The sequence below is a fragment of the Manihot esculenta genome, chromosome 1 (assembly GCF_001659605.2).
Source record: "Manihot esculenta cultivar AM560-2 chromosome 1, M.esculenta_v8, whole genome shotgun sequence".
Taxonomy (NCBI): domain Eukaryota; kingdom Viridiplantae; phylum Streptophyta; class Magnoliopsida; order Malpighiales; family Euphorbiaceae; genus Manihot; species Manihot esculenta.
In genome coordinates this window covers 16,185,312-16,199,338 of record NC_035161.2, presented here as the reverse complement: position 1 = coordinate 16,199,338, position 14,027 = coordinate 16,185,312, and positions in this window count along the sequence as shown.

The window sequence follows — 14,027 nt, the reverse complement described above, 5'->3', positions numbered from 1 at the left end:
AAGGGTACTGAGGCTGATTCCCTGTCCTGACAAACTTACTCACACGAGTTAAACCAACCCTCTGATAACCTTTCCTGCATACCCGTGAGCCTGTAGGGCTGACATCAACTTCTAGGCAGCTATACTCTGTCCCCCTAAAAGGACTACTCTGATCCATCTTCCACTATAAACTCTCCTACCTTGTCTCTGCGGACACAGGTAGTACCAGGAGTAATGCATCAATCCGCCCTAGAATGACATCACACAGTCAAATCTAGAACCATAAGGTCAGCTGGATCGCATCTACTCACCACTAACTCTGAACTGAACTAACTGACTCTGCATCAGATGGATCACACTCTCAGGTCCACTGACCCAAGGAAAACACTCTAAGCCCAGAAGTCATCAAACCCAATCCTATCAACGGCTCACAACAACAAGGAAAGCGAAACACTGGGTTCCAAAACAACTAACGTACACATCTGAGCACTTCTAAGTGAACGTATCTGACGTCACTGTGCTTCATGTGTTAGCCTCTACTATGTGAGGTTAAAGATCCAAGCTAAAGCAAATGGAACTTCCCTCGGGAATCTACGGAAAAAGCTAACCCTTTTTCTCTGCCTCAACTACCATCCATTCCCAGACAACTCTAACCTTTTTACTCTGACCTATCACTTGCCCTTAGTTTTCTATCTCTTGTTCTGTTTTCTACTTTCTCTTGTTTACTTTACTCTTTTTACTCTTTTGTAAGAAAATCATTCTCACTATACCTGAGGTTAGAGACACTTGAAACATTAATTCTCTCTTTTTCCCTCTTTTCTGAAATTCTATCTCTTTAACTTTTTATTCTGACCATGTAACTCTATTACATTCTGTTACGTTCAATCCTACTAGGATCCACAAAACAAGACAGATATCACAATTCTCCAAAAGAGCATACCTGGCAGCACTGGTTCTAATGGGGCTATTCCCTGCTGAACTTTTCTACCTGAAAAAGACCGCTGGGACCGAACCATCCAAGGCATCATACGACACTCACGAATCACATGCCCCTCCTGACCACACCTATAACAAACTGTGGTTCCTGCCAGACAAACTCCCTTATGCAATCTACCACACCGCAAACACTGTGGCTTGCCTATACCAGAACTTGGACCAGCACCGCTATTCCCTAACTCTCTTTTTCTTGACCCTTTTAAACCCTTAACCTTTTTCTTTGTAGCTTTCCCCCACGTTGCTCCTTTCCAGGTAGCTGTACTCCAGGTGGAGGGTTCATTCTCTCCTATCCTAGAATCCTTGGTCTGATCACCTGTTACAGACTCATCCATATTTACTTGTACACCTACCTCCTTTCTTTGCACATCTACTTCTATCTCTCTCTTGTTTTCTGATTCGAGCTGTAGTCCTACTCTAGTATCAGCAAAAGATCCCTCAGATGGATCTGATTCCACAGGTTGACTAACACTCCTCATCTTAACACTCAGCTAGCTCTCCTGAGAAACAGCACAGAAGAACAAACATTAGCAAACATAGAGTTCATATGAAACACATGAACTTACAATATATACATGCATACATACATAACATCAATACACATGTTTATAGTCATAGGCATTTCACATCAGCATGCAACCAAACTTAACATCGTAACCTAGTGGACATGATTTTACTTAATATGCTTTGCCTGACTATAACTCTATACCAACCTCTTTCCGATGTGGGATCTCTAATCCTTGAACAAACATGCTCACACACCGTACTTTTGAGGCACCTATGCTCTGATACCAACTGTAACAGCCCGGAAACCGGTACCCTCTTTGTAACGGCCCAAACTGCTCGGCACTAGGATCCAGATCGGCTTAAGGCCGCCTAGACCCGTAGTAAGCCTGCTATGAACTCTGTGTACCTGTTAACATCCCATACATGATCCAACTGGACTACTAACTTTAAAACTTTACTTTAAAACTACCAGACTTAACCTTTAAAACACTCTCTGTAGGTCCAATCATATGAACCAATATGCTCAGATATACAAATCTGAACTAGCCCTCAGGCTATCTATAATACACCAGTGATGCTCTACCAAGTAACCTCCATGCACTATGCGCTCTGCAGCATAGAACCCACTCTGTAAGGGTCAGCATATCATAAGTTAACTTGGCTACCATAGAGTCACAGGAATCAAACCTGGTCTTCTCTATTGGCCTCTCTATGGATCACAGGAATCAAACCTGGTCTTTCCTATGCACTGGTCTTGGGTCAAAGGAATGAATCCCTATCTTCCCTCACAGTTATCATTCACTGGGTTTTCGAAACACAACATATATTAAGCCTGGTCTGACTCATTTCTCATCAAGAAACTGTAAAACAGGATACATGCATACACTAGGGATTCACATACACTAGACAATAGGCAAAAGCACATTCTAACTCATTTATACATTAACTGACTAACTATTACATCACTTTTACATATATCTCTTTAGATACATCATGTCCACACTATACTATTACACATGCAATCCTGTAGTATAACTCTGTTGCTTCTGCCCTTCCCAGCTACTCTGAACCTGCAAAACTGGGATTAAGGGAAAGGGATGAGCTTCTAAAGCCCAGTGAGTAGAAACACTGAAATCAGTTCATTCATACACACTATATATGAAAATGCATCACCAAACAAATATCTCAATATATCATGGATTAGACATGACCCCAAAACTCCCTCGACGGGCTATTGAAGTCGCCTTGGTCTAATCTCCACTAAGGTAGACATGACCCCAAAAATACCCTCTGTCAATACTGGCCCCCTCCAAAGGAGCTACACAGGGCATACCAACATGTACTTGCCCAACTGACCTGACACAATGACAGGAGCCGAAGCTTAGGCTATTGGAGTCGCCTGGGTCCACCTAACCTCTGATCACATAATCAACAATAATATGCAATGCTTCATATTCGTGCTTCTAATGCAATCACCCTAATACATATCATAGCATTCATGATGCATGAACTATGCTCAAGCATTATGTTTCTTTAATAAAAGATTAAGTTTAGTTCTACTCACCTCTGCCCCTCAAGCAGAAACCTGACTGACTCTGCAACTGCAACTGCTAATCCTGACGACCTCCCTGAACTGTCGGGTCCAATCCTACACAAAAGGACTCGATTGAGGTGTCAAACATACTCTTATTAACTCTTAAACATCTTCCCAAAACCCCTCTAAAACCTCATAGAACAATCACTGAAAACATGCAAAGGAAAAGCTAGGCAGGACACCTTCGGCGGCACCTTCGGCGGCCGAATGTGCAGGACAGATCCGAAAGTCCATTCTTTCGGAGGTAACCTTAGGCAGCCGAAACTACCTTCACAAGGGGTTCGGCGGCCGAATCCTCCCTTCGGCGGCCGAACCTGAGTTCATCCAGAACTCAGCTTCGTGCACAACCATCTCCTGCCAAGCACCAACACCACTCAATCATGCATACACAACTCCTCAACTTGCATATACTCTGGTATATGCTCCAAGGGGTCCAAAACTACCTATTAACCCCAACAAAACAGCAACTATAACACATCATCATACTTACATCATTAAAGCATCAAAACTAAGCTTTAAAACCTAAACATGCAGCTCTACCCTTAACCATTTGAAAAGCTGGTAAAACTCATTAAAACAAGCTTAAAGACTTCCCTTACCTTTTGACAACAGAAGAGGAACAACCAACTCAGCAACTCCTCTTCCACTATGACCAAACCCTCACTTTTCTCTCTTTTTTCTCCAAAACGTTTAAACCCTTTGCAAATGACCAAACCTTCTGCATGAGCTGATGAAAGCTTGCAGATGAGTCAAGGGAGACGTGGCATAACCTCTGCTCATGAGCTGGAGGTGAACACCTGGCCAACCCACGGACTGCGGAGTGTGCACCACGAACCGACCTCCTCAGCTTCGGCTGCCGAAACTGCATGCAAACCCATGCAACGTTCGGGGGCCGAACATAACCTTCGGGGGCCGAACATTGAGCACTTTCGGCGGCCGAACTTAACATTCGGGGGCCGAACATGACAGAAACTCCTTTGGCCAATTCTCCACCAAACTCAACTCTTTTCTAACCCAACACTTAAACACTTAAAAGCATTTTAGAAAACCTTCACTCTTACCCTTCTAGAACCTCTGACATCCCTGAATTCCACCGGACGGTAGGAATTCTGATGTCGGATTTAGCCGGGTATTACAAGACTGATCAATCTCCATAGCTTCCCTCCTTTCCTCTGATCTTTCTCCCCTCACTGTTCCTCTTCTGCTCTCATCGACAGACCTTCTAGGGTCTATTGACGTACCTTCCCTGCTAGATCTCTGAGACCTTGCCCTTGGCAATGCAGGAGGACGAGCAGCTGGTCTCTCATTCTCTGGTGGGACTCCAGTCAATCGAGCTGATCGACGAGTTCCTCGCATCTTTACTCTGGAAACACAACATATCACATACCACTTTAGCACATACACATCACATATCAATCATATACATACGACACTCATGACATATCATAGCAGATAGGACTCAAGACCCTATCCTAGTGGACATGATTTCCTATTGTGCTTGACCACTTCTACCCTGTCTGAGCCCAACACTGTCTCTATAGGTCCGATCATGTGAACCTAGGGCTCTGATACCAATCTGTAACGACCCCAAAAAGGACCGTCACCGGCGCTAGGATTCAGGTCGGCTTAAGGCCGCCAGAACCCGTAGCAAGCCTGCTATACTCTCTGTGTACCTGTAACCCTCATACATGATCATACATTTTCAGTGAAAAGAAAACTCTTTTCTGAACCAAGGCTTAACCTGTGCATGCACTATCTCTGTACTCTGTACTCATGTACTCTGTACTCTGTATCCCTGACTAGAGCTTGCTCTAGATGGGTTAACTCATACCTGTTAAGCCTGGTTTTCACATACAGGAAAACATATATACATATACAGATCATGTACAGAACATACATCACTAGGTCAAGCAACAACTATTACATCTTTTTCATATTACATGTCCACTCTAAGCTATTACAGATCTCTTTACTTTTCCTGTACCCTGCTGGACTGTCCCTGTACACTGTACACTGAACCTGCAAAACTGGGGTTAAGGGAGTGGGATGAGCTCTATAGCCCAGTGAGTAGAACAGTAAAACATCTCAGTAAAATATGATCTCATGGAATGCACCATATCACAGACAAGCCACATCAAGAGTAAACCTGTCACCACATAGTCCCAGTAACTCTGTGCCAGGGCGTAGAATCGAGCACCTGGTCTTCCTGTCATATATGTATATGTGTATATAACACCTGTGAACTTACCATTGCCAGGGCGTAGTCAAAGGCTCCTGGACTTTGCTATATACCTGCCAGGGCGTAGTCAAAGGCTCCTGGTCTTTGCTATACGTGCCAGGGCGTAGTCATAGGCTCCTGGACTTCCTGTCTGAGACTATTGGATCATTCAGCATTCACTCACATCACCAAATAACAATGCAATGCAACATATTCGTGACTACTAATGCAATCAACCTATGGCACAAACATGATGCATGAGATATGCTAAAAACAGGTTGTGGTTCAATTAAAAGTCATAAGTTTAGTTCCACTCACCTCTGGCTATCTGGACTGACTGACTCTGCAGGTTTACCGCTGGAGCAGTACTCACTGCTGCTCTCTCTGGTTCCTCTGGTCTGTAACACATAAAGATTCAAATGAGGGACCACACTAACTTATCAATACCTCTATTACACTCCCCAAGAATCCCCTGAAACTCACTTACCTAGCCATGCAAAGCATGCAAAAGAAAAGCTGGACAGAACACTTTCGGCGGCAGGTTCGGCGGCCGAATGTCCTCTCCAGAGACGAAACTCAAGCATGAGCTGCTCAAAACACTTGCAGATGAGTCATAGAAGACGTGGCTAATTCATGGCAAGAATCTGAGGCCAACATCTGTTAAAAGCCATGACTCAGCTTGGCTGGCCAACTCATCGTCGGCTGCCCAATCACAGGCAAGACCATGCAACATGCGGGGGCCGAACTTCCCTTCGGAAGCCAAACACTTTCGGCGGCCGAACTTACTTTCGGCGGCCGAACTTGGCTCAACTGCCTTAGGTCATTTCAACTCAAAACTCACTTCCCTTAACCTTAAAACATCTCATAACCCTTAGAAAACAGAATTCCTACCCGTCTATAGAATCCCAACACCCCGGATCCCACCAGACAATAGGAATTCCGGTGCCGGATTCTAGCTGGGTATTACAAGTGAAGCTTTAGTTGTATTGTGGATTGAGAGACTTGGACTACATTGTTTATCTTTTGTTATTCAATATTCTTGTGATTTCATGCTTAAGGACATTATTGCTTTGTTATTTAAGGTCTCCATTGATTTTTTGTTGCAAAGTGATATATTGTTGGTTTGAATGATTTTAAGTCCGTAATTGCTTGATTTGTTCAACCATAAGAACACTTGGTGCACAACCAAGGAAATTGCATGATCTAGTGTTGTCTCCATGCATGTGGGTGACTAGAATTGGTTCTCTCTATTTCTTTATGCGATTGACTATTGTATAAGGCCTGTGGCTCAAATACGTTCTTTGGCAATTGTTAATTAGTAATTAATTTGAGGACTTTCCCTAATTGATTTAATCTAAAAGAGAGATAATGAATGTGAGAAGCTTCTCCAATCTCCATGGCCAATTTATTGAATCAACAAAGGAACATATGTGTCAATGAACAATCCCATCAACTAAAGTGGATCTAATTCTTCAACTAGAGCTTTTATCATATTTATTTTCTCTTTATTTTATTATTCGCTTTATTTTTATTGCTTTCATCATTAGTTTAATCCCATCAATCTCAAAACCCCCCTTTTTACTTTACTTGCAATTTATTTTCATTGTCTATTTATTTTCTGTTTGTTTATTTAGTCTTGATAAGGAAAATAGGTAAGTATCAATTCCCTGTTGATTCGATCCTTTCACCACTATCTACAGTTGTAAAATTGTTGGTAGCTGAATTGTATTATTTTTGACCGGCCTCGACAACCGTTCTGTCAAGCATCGGAATTCCTGTCATCCAGTGGAATCCAGGATGTCGAAATTCTCTAGAAGGGTAAGAGTTATGTTTTTCTAAAAGTAATGTCGTATGTTTTTCTAGTTTTAAGCTAAAATGAAGAGAGTTTTAGCAAGAAAAGAACCAAGGCAGAAAAGCCAGGTTCGGCCGCCGAAGGAGACATTCGGCCGCCGAACATGCATGGCTTTCGGTTTCACGTGTGGCCGCCGAAGGTGGTCTGGCCAGCCACCTATAAAAGGCCCTCAGTCGGTTGAAAGGATAAGTATTGCCGTTTTCTTTCACTTTTTGAGGTGAGACCCTGACCTTCTTATGTTTTCTTCCTGTTTTCATCAAATCTTGCAAAGGTTTGATTGATTTTTATGTTATTTTGAAGGTTTTGAGCTAAAAACATTAAGTTTTGAAGTTTGGAGAGTTTGAAGGAGAGTTGCTCCATATCTCCACGTTGGGATCATTCATCTTCTTGTTTTCAAAAGGTAAGTGAAGATCCTGAGTGTAATACCCGGCTAGACTCCGGTATCGGAATTCCTACCGTCTGGTGGAATCTCGGATGTCGGAAGCCTCTAGTAGGGTAGAAACATGTTTTCATAAAATGTTTTAGTGTATTTCATGTTTTAAGTAAAAATGAAATGAGTTTTTGCATGAAAACAACCTTGGAGGAAAACTTAGGTTCGGCCGCCGAACATGCATGCGCTTCGGGTGTGCCTTAGGCCCCCAAAAGCATAAGTGAGGGAAGTCCAGGTTTGGCTGCCGAACCTCAAGTTCGGCCGCCGAACATGGCATGCATGCGGAGGCACTTTCGGCTCCCGAACGTGGCCGGCCAGCCACCTATAAAGGGGTCCCTTAGCCGAAAACGGGCGAGTTTTTCTCCCAATTTTCGGCCAATGTGAGCTCTCCGCCATCCCTCACCGATTTTGAGCTCCTTCCTTCAAATCTTCCTCGATTTTCATTTGTTTTATCCTTGTTTTGAAGATTTTGAGCTTTTGAGAAAGTTTTGGAGCTTGGAGGTTCAAGGAACTCTCTCTCTCCCATTTTCCGAGCTAGGGTCGTTCACCTCTCGATCTTCCAGAGGTAAGGGTCGATCTTGAGCTTATGGCATGTTTTAAGTAAGTTTTAAGTAGATCTATGGGGTAGAATGCATGTTTAGCTCATGGTTAGGTTTATGGGTTTTATATGTGTTTATGAATAATGTGAGTTGTTTTGATGTGTTGTAGTTGGGGTTTTTGATGGTTTGAAGCCCCTAGGAGCTTGTATGCTTGTTTGTGGTTGTTTGGGAATGTTGTAGAATAGGTATATGCATTATTGAAAAGTTGGAGAGGAAAATGTGCATGAGGAACCAAGTTTCTGCTTTCGGCCACCGAACCAAGTTTCTGCCCTTTGGCAGAAACCAGGTTCGGCAGCCGAAGGACTTTCGGCCGCCGAACCTGCCTGGGACGCAAGCCTTTCGGCTGTCGAAGCCTACCCCCGAAAGGAGACTTTCGTCTCTGTCTGGGAGTTTCGGCCGCCGAAAGTGCCGCCGAACATGCATGAGTTTCGTCTCTGTCTGGGAGTTTCGGCCGCCGAAGGTGCCGCCGAACCTGCCTGGCTTTCGGCTCTGGAGGGACTTTCGGCCGCCGAACCTGCCGCCGAAAGTGCCCTGTCCAGCCTTCCTTTGCATGTTTTCCTATGATTGTTTCATGATGTTTTAGGGGGTTTTTGGGGAGTAGTTTAGAGTTATGTTCATGTATGTTTGGTCCCTCATTTGAGTCCACCTGTATAGGTTCGGACCCGAGGAACCGAGGACCCCAGCAGTGAGTCTATCGCCCCAGTGTCTGGTCAGAGCTATCCAGAGGTGAGTGGAATAACTCATTACGTTTTAAAGCAAATAATGGACATTTTAGCATGATTCACGCATCATGAATGCCATGAGATGTACTAGGTTGTTTGCATTAGAATTCACGAATATGTTGCATTGCATACTTTATTGTTGATTGATGTGGATGAACGTTGGATGATCCATAGCCCTCGATCTATGATGTGATGATGTGATATGTACAGTACGGAATGTAAGACCAGTGGGACCCATTCTACGTTCGCTGGCACCATGTAAGAGAAAGACCAGGACCCATTCTATGTTCTGGCACAGTTGGACTGTTATGTTATGCTATGTTATGTAAGAGAAAAACCAGGACCCATTCTACGTTCTGGCACAGTTGGACTATGTAGAGGGCTATTGGTGACAAGTTCATCCTTGATGTGATTAGTTGTGATATGATGCATTCCATGTTATCATATGTTTTAAAAGTTTTATTATTCTGCTCACTGGGCTCTAGTAGCTCACCCCTCTCCCAAATTCCCCAGGTTTGCAGGTACAGGGTAGACCAGGAGGTCCGCAAGAGTAATGAAGTCTTGTCTCTGTAATAGCTAGCGTGGACATGATAAATGATTATGATGTTATGTAAAAGTACAGTTTAGGCATGTGATGTAATGAGCCTTATGGATGATAGAGATGTGCTTGACCATAGAATGTTGTTATCCCTTTTATACATGATCTTAGATGTTTTATAATGTTTATGTAAACCAACTCAACGTATGTTATCTCGCCCGTTGGGGCATTGATGAGATCCCACAGAGGGGTCAAAGCTTATGATGATGTCTATGTTCAGTGCATGCACAGGTTGAGTTTGGTGTATGATAGAATGTATGAAAGAAAAGTTTTAATTTTTATGTATGTTGTTGATCATGTATAGGATTAAACAGGTTTACAGGTTGCATGTTAGGCTTGCTACGGGTCCTGACGGCCTTAAGCCGACTTGGATCCTAGCGCCGGTAGCGGTCTGATTTTCGGGTCGTTACAGAATGGTATCAGAGCCCTAGGTTCATAGGATCGGACCTAGAGTGTCGGGCTAATAGTTTGTTCTAGAAGGTCAAGCACAATAGGAAGATCATGTCCACTAGGATAGGATGTTGAGTCCAGTCTTGTATGATGATGTGAAATGCCATGATTATATACATGTGCATTGATACTATGATATGAATGATGTATATATGATGCGGGTTCATGTGTTTCCACATGAACCATATGATGCTAATGTTTGTGTGATGTGTACTGTTTTTCAGAAAACAGGATGAGAGGAACCCGTCGATCTGCGAGATTGACTGGAGTACCACCTAAGGATGAGGGCACGAGCGCCCGTCCTCCTACATTGCCTAGGGCAATGTCATGTAGAGCAAACAGAGAAAGAGTGTTAAGGGACCCTAGAAGGTCTTTTGATGCTAGCAGAAGGGGGACTGATAGAGGAGGAAGTTCTTCAGATGTGAGGGAGGTTATGGAAAAAGATCAGAGGAGGGATGGGAATCTGGATGTCAGCATGGCAAAAGAAGGGACAGGGGAGTCACAGGGAGGCGCTCAGGCCTCGGGGTATGGTTTTCCACCCCATTATCCACCCTTCCCACAGGGTCCAGGGTATCCGATGGGAGGCACATCGGATTTCTCCAGCTTTAACCCCTACCCTACCCACATGCCTTATCCACCTTTCTATCCACCTTACACACAGTACCCAGCTTATCCACCCTCACCCTTCTATCCTAACCCGGCAAACCCCACCTCAGGGAATGCTGCACCCCCACCTCCACCACCTACAGATCCAGCAGCCCCAGTTACTCAACCTTCTAGACCTAGCTCAGCCGGTGGGAGTAAGGTAAAGATGACAGATTACCTTAAGCTGGATGCTCCCAAATACAAGTCAGGGGATGATCCCTTTGAGTACCTGAGAGTAATGAAGACGATAACTGATGAGCTAGGGGTAGATGACAGCAGGGCCATTCAGATGGCAGGGTTCACTTTAAAGTGCAAGAAGGCACGGGAATGGTTCAAGTGTTATGTGGACCCGAGACTAGACGGCATGACATGGGAGGAATTTGCAAATGAGTTCGCTGGATGGGCTTTTCCAGACAGTTCCAGAGAACTGAAGATGATTGAGTTTGAGCAGCTGAGGCAGGCAGAACACATGAGTGTAGAGGAGTTCACGGATAAATTATTGGAGCTATTGCCTTTTTCAGGGCAAGCTCTAGATACAGATTCGAAGAAAGCCAAGAGATATGTTATGAAACTGCATTCTAGGTACTCCTCTTTGATTCAGTCAGTTGAGAGGGAAAGTTTCCACACTGTGGTGGATATGGCTCGAAGGATGGAGGCGAGTGCAATAGTTGAGGGGTCAGTGAAGCAGTCAGTGACCCAGTCTTCAGGGGTTAAGACCCCAGGCAGAGGAGGGCCAGGTCTCTCTTCTCAGAGCTCAGGTAAGAAAAGGTGGGATAACACCACCAAGAAGCCGAAGAAGAACAAGTTTTGGAGTAAGTTGAAATCTGGTCTGGGATTTGGCGGTGGCTCGAGCTCAGGCTCAGACGGTACAGAATGCCAAAGGTGTGGGAGGCCACATGAGGGAGTGTGTCGAGCTGGGACTAATACATGTTTCAGATGTGGACAGGAGGGACACATGGCTCGGGAGTGTCCTAGAGCACCTTTTATGGGCCAGCCCCAGCAGATAGCTTCTGGTAGTGTGGCACAGCCAGCAGCTCCAGCCACAACTCAGGGCAGTGGCAGAGGTAGAGGAAGAGGGGCAGCCTCTTCTTCTGGTTCCCGAGGTGAAGGTCCATCAGCTCCAGCCAGGATCTTCACCATGACTCAGCAGGAGGCTAACACATCCAACACCGTAGTGTCAGGTAATCTCGTCATTGGGTGTTCTGATGTGTATGCATTAATGGACCCGAGTACATCTCATTCATTTATTGCTCCGAGAGCCGTTGAGAGGTTGGGTCTGATAGTCTCTGGGTTAGAATATCCCCTATGGGTCAGTGGACCCAAGTGTGACCCGTCAGTGGCAGAGTCAGTCTGCCAGTACAGTCCAGTTTTTGTTGAGGGAAGATGCCTCTCCGCCGACCTTGTGGTTCTAGATTTGACAGACTTTGACGTCATTCTAGGGATGGATTGGCTATCTACCCATGGTGCTACCTTGGACTGCAGGGACAAGGTAGTCAGGTTCAGAGATCAGAACGGGTCAGAGGTCGTCTTCAGAGGAGACAAGAGGGGTACACCTAGAGGTCTGATATCAGCTCTTCAGGCTCGTAGGTTGCTTAGGAAGGGATGTCAGGGGTATTTGGCTCATGTGAGAGAGCTAGATAGTCAGGTCAGGGAGCCAGCCTCGGTGCCAGTTGTCAGAGAATTTCAGGATGTTTTTCCAGACGAGCTTCTAGGTTTACCACCTGCTAAGGAGATAGAGTTCGAGATAGAGTTGATGCCTGGAACTAGACCGATCTCTATCCCTCCCTATAGGATGGCCCCAGCCGAGTTGAAGAAATTGAAAGAACAGTTGCAAGAGCTGGTAGAAAAGGGCTTCATCCGACCGAGTACCTCACATTGGGGTGCTCCAGTCTTGTTTGTAAAGAAGAAGGATGGATCCCTCAGACTTTGTATCGACTACAGGCAGTTGAACAAAGTCACTACCAAGAATAGGTACCCTCTGCCAAGGATCGATGATCTATTTGACCAGCTAGCCGGAGCGGGTTGTTTCTCCAAAATAGATCTGAGATCGGGGTACCATCAACTAAGGATAAGGGATGAAGATGTGCCAAAGACAGCTTTCAGGACCAGATATGGGCATTATGAGTTCCTTGTGATGCCGTTCGGGCTAACCAACGCCCCTGCAGCATTCATGGATCTCATGAATAGAGTGTTTAGCCAATACCTGGATCACTTTGTTATTGTCTTCATAGATGATATCTTGGTGTATTCCAGGAACGCAGAGGAGCATGCCCATCACCTGAGGTTGGTTCTACAGACCTTGAGGGAACATGGCTTGTAGGCCAAGTTCTCTAAGTGTGAGTTCTGGCTGAGGAGCATTTCATTCTTGGGGCATGTAGTGTCAGGAAATGGGATTGAGGTGGACCCCAAGAAGATAGAAGCTGTGGCTAACTGGCCTAGACCCACTTCAGTGACAGAGATTAGAAGTTTATTGGGTTTGGCAGGTTACTACAGGAGGTTCATTCAGGACTTCTCAAAGATCGCAGCTCCTCTGACCAGATTAACCAGGAAGAATCAGAAGTTTGTGTGGACCGACCAGTGCGAAGAGAGTTTTGAAGAGCTTAAGAGGAGGTTGACTTCGGCACCAGTGTTAGCTTTGCCGGCTAACAGTGAGGACTTCACGGTCTTCTGTGATGCATCCCGAGTGGGTTTGGGTTGTGTGTTAATGCAAAATGAAAGGGTGATTGCTTATGCTTCTAGACAGCTGAAGAAGCATGAGTTGAATTACCCCACACATGACCTGGAGATGGCAGCAGTAATCTTTGCACTCAAGATGTGGAGGCACTACCTCTATGGGGTAAAATGTGAGATCTTCACAAATCATAAGAGCCTGCAATACATCCTGAGTCAAAGAGATTTGAACTTGAGACAGAGAAGGTGGGTAGAGCTGCTGAGTGACTATGATTGCAAGATTCAGTACCATCCGGGTAAGGCAAATGTTGTGGCAGACGCCTTAAGCCGGAAATCACTCAGCAGTTTATCCCATATATCGGCAGAGAGGAGGCCAGTGGTGAAGGAGTTTTACAAGCTCATTGAGGAAGGTCTACAGTTGGAGTTGTCTGGTACAGGTGCTTTGGTAGCCCAGATGAGAGTGGCACCCGTGTTTCTGGAGCAGGTGGCTCAGAAACAGCATGAGGACCCAGAGTTAGTGAAGATTGCCAGGACTGTTCAGTCAGGCAAAGATAGTGAGTTCAGATTCGATAGCAAAGGGATCCTCCGCTATGGGAGCAGACTATGTGTACCAGATGACATAGGGCTAAAAGGAGACATTATGAGAGAGGCTCATAATGCAAGATACAGCGTTCACCCCGGAGCCACCAAGATGTATCAAGATCTGAAGAAGGTTTATTGGTGGCCAGCTATGAAGAAAGAAGTGGCACAGTTTGTGTCAGCCTGCGAAG